The 3,052-nt window shown below is 42.7% G+C and overlaps 1 non-coding gene across 1 annotated transcript; it reads left to right on the top strand.

The window, feature by feature from the left end:
* Positions 1-2,690: 2,690 nt before the first annotated feature.
* Positions 2,691-2,763, top strand: TRNAG-CCC (transfer RNA glycine (anticodon CCC)). The gene has a single exon. It is a non-coding gene; the product is annotated as a tRNA-Gly (tRNA).
* The last annotated feature ends 289 nt before the right edge of the window (positions 2,764-3,052 follow it).

Genomic DNA, 3,052 nt, shown 5'->3' with positions numbered 1-3,052 from the left:
ATATTCTAATGTATAACTTTTAAGGGTAAGGAAGATCATAAAACATCACCTCAAAGAAATGTCTCTTGCACATATGTCTCCCCCACCATTTTTCTGGCAGAGGGCTGGGGGTGTGAGGGGCATAGCCTATGTGTGATGCAGTGCTGCATGCTAAGTCATTTCAGTTGTATCTGACTCTTTGTGATCCCATGGACTATAGCTCACCAGTTTCCTCTGTCCATGGGATTATCCAGGCAAGAATAGTGGAGTGGGTTGTCATGCCTTTCTCCAGGGGATTTTTCCAACCCAGGGATGGAAACTGAATCTCTTGTCTCCTGCATTGGCAGATGGATTCTTTACAACTAGCACCACCTGGGAAGCCCCTGAGAGATGCCACTGAAGGGAAACAACACCTTCAGACGCTGCCCATTCCATCCACGCTAATACAGTCCAACATTTCACAGCAGCATGACACCGAGGACCCGCTTGGGCTTTCCCACTAGTAGTATAATGCAATCTTCAGGCTGCAGCCTGAGTTCCTTTTATGAAGCACATCACTTCCCCATATTCTAAGGCAAGTACAAGTGACCCTGGTTTGTCTTCAATTATTGCACTGTATTTCTGAATCAACAACTCTGACTTCTTTCTTGATCTTTCTCAACTGAGTTATGCATGATGCTCTCTTTATATTTCTACTCATAACACAATCCCTAGTTCCTTAAAGTATTGGTAGCCACCTCATGGACTTTTTATAAGAACTAAGTTAAAGGACTTACCTGGTAGTCCAGTGGTTAAGACTTCGCTTCCCAATGCAGGAGGTATGGGTTTGATCCCTGGTCTAGAAGCTAAGATCCCACATGCCTCATAACCAAAAAACAAACAAACAAACATAAAGCAGAAGCAATGCTGCAACAAATTCAATAAAGACTTTTAAATGATCCACATCAAAAAAAAACCCCACTAAATTAAACATAAGCATAATATCACTATAGTACTGCCCAGTACATAGAAAGACCTTGACCAATATCAGCTATTATGAACATCATTATTCACAGACATTTCTCTTTTTATTCCACTCACATGAGTCTCTTTTGAAGATGGGGAATATGGATGTAAAATTTGACCCTGAAATTCGAAATGCACTGGTACCTAAATGATGCTTTGAGGAGGACGGGCCCTTTCTCCTCCGTGAGGCACTGCATTCAGAAGAACCCTGCTCCTTCCCATGGGGAGGTCATGTGACACACATGGGTCTCACTGGCTTTGGGTTTTGTTTTTTTTTTTTGGTTGTGCTGAGTCTCTGTTGCTGTGCTCAGGCTTTTTCTAGTTGCAGTGATCGGGGGCCACTCTCTAGTTGCAATGCACAGGCTTGTGATTGTGATCATGTTCTTGTTGATGAGCACAGGCTCTAGGCACACGGCCTTCAGTAGTTGTGGCTCTTGGGCTCCAGAGCACAGCTCAGTAGTTGTGGCGGAGGCACTTCGTTGCACCATGGCATGTGAAATCTTCCTGGGTCAGGCATCAAACTAACATGCCCTGCATTGGCAGGGGGATTCTTAACCACTGGACCACCAGGGAAGCCCCTCATTGTCTTCTTATCACAGTGACTACTTTGACACTTGTGACTTTGTCATTGTCCCTAGAACCTGATATATATATTTTGAATTATTTGCCATGAAAATAAACAAAAACCATCTTCACATAGGTTTTATTTATTGGTTCAAGTCCTTCGCTGGTATTTGTTACTCCTTCAATTTAGCATAACCTCAAAGTTGTGAGGTACTGGCTATATCCTTTTTTTTAGGTTCAAAAGGTGTTTGTTGAGGTAAATATGCACGAAGGCATATATAGAAATATTGAATTCGAATGTATCCATCAGTGGCAGGTGATTGATTACATGCTGAGTGCACAGCACTGTTGTGGGAAAACACGACTGATACTTAACAAATATTGATTGATTCCTGCCATGGGCAAGTTATTGGGGGGAGGTTTTCTTATGAGGAAAAGAAATGTAATTGTATAGGGAAAGATGCTTTTTTATTGAAAATAAATATATTTAAGGTGCATAATAACAAGATATTTGCTATAAAGAATCATCTGAGGTATTTCTCCATCAATCACCAACAATGGCAAACATCCCCATCTTAAGTTCACAGCAGATATCAGTAATTGATCATGGCTCAGCCAAGATGAGGGGCTTCCCTGGTGGCTCAGACTGTAAAGAACCTGCCTGCCAATGCAGGAGACACAGGAGACTTAGGTTGGATCCCTGGGTTGGGAAGATCCCTTGGAGAAGGGAATGGCAACCCACTCCAGTATCCTTGCCTGGAGAATTTCATGGACAAAGGAGCCTGGCAGGCTACAGTCTGTGGGGTCGCAAAGAGTCAGACATGACTGAGCAACTAACACTTTCACTTTCACTTTCAGCCAAGATGAAGCCCAGGAATCCTCTTCAACATGGCCAATTTATATCGATCTATCAGAACTCAACTAGTCATTCATGTATTCAACAAATATTTGTCAAGTACCTCCTAGGTGCCAGACATTGTAATGTGTGCTAGGCTACAACAGTGAACAATACAGTATATGGTCCCTGCCCTCCTGCAAGGTCAGTGTGATGAGGCTGGCATTCAATACCAAAGATTTCTCCATTCTTGACTTAGACTACCCACATGCTGTTATATCTTCTCCCTTGAAAAGATAAGACGATTTCCCTGATGGTCCAGAGGTTAAGACTCTGTGCTCCCAACGCAGGGGACCCAGGTTCAATCCCTGGTCAGGGAATGAGATTCTGCATCCCACAAGAGTTGGATGCTGCAACTAAAAGAACCTGTATGCCACAACAAAGACCCGGTGCAGCCAAATAAATAAATAGTCTTGTGTGTGTGTGTGTGTGTGTGTGTGTGTGTGTGTGTGTGTTAAGATATAAGACAAGAGAAGGGAAACAGACACAAATATTCTTCCTCTGTTGATTCAAGGTCCCCAGGACTTGAACTTCAGGGTAAAACAGACTGATGATAAAAGAGTATTCTAGATTATACTGATACACTAGAAAGAGGATGTATTAGTCAAG

Source organism: Bos grunniens, chromosome 14 (assembly GCF_055505025.1).
Source record: "Bos grunniens cultivar Pamir isolate PY7600 chromosome 14, Bosgru_T2T1.0, whole genome shotgun sequence".
In the NCBI taxonomy this organism is placed as follows: Eukaryota; Metazoa; Chordata; class Mammalia; order Artiodactyla; family Bovidae; genus Bos; species Bos grunniens.
Note: the sequence above shows the minus strand (reverse complement) of the source record. Positions and strands in the feature narration are given on the sequence as shown.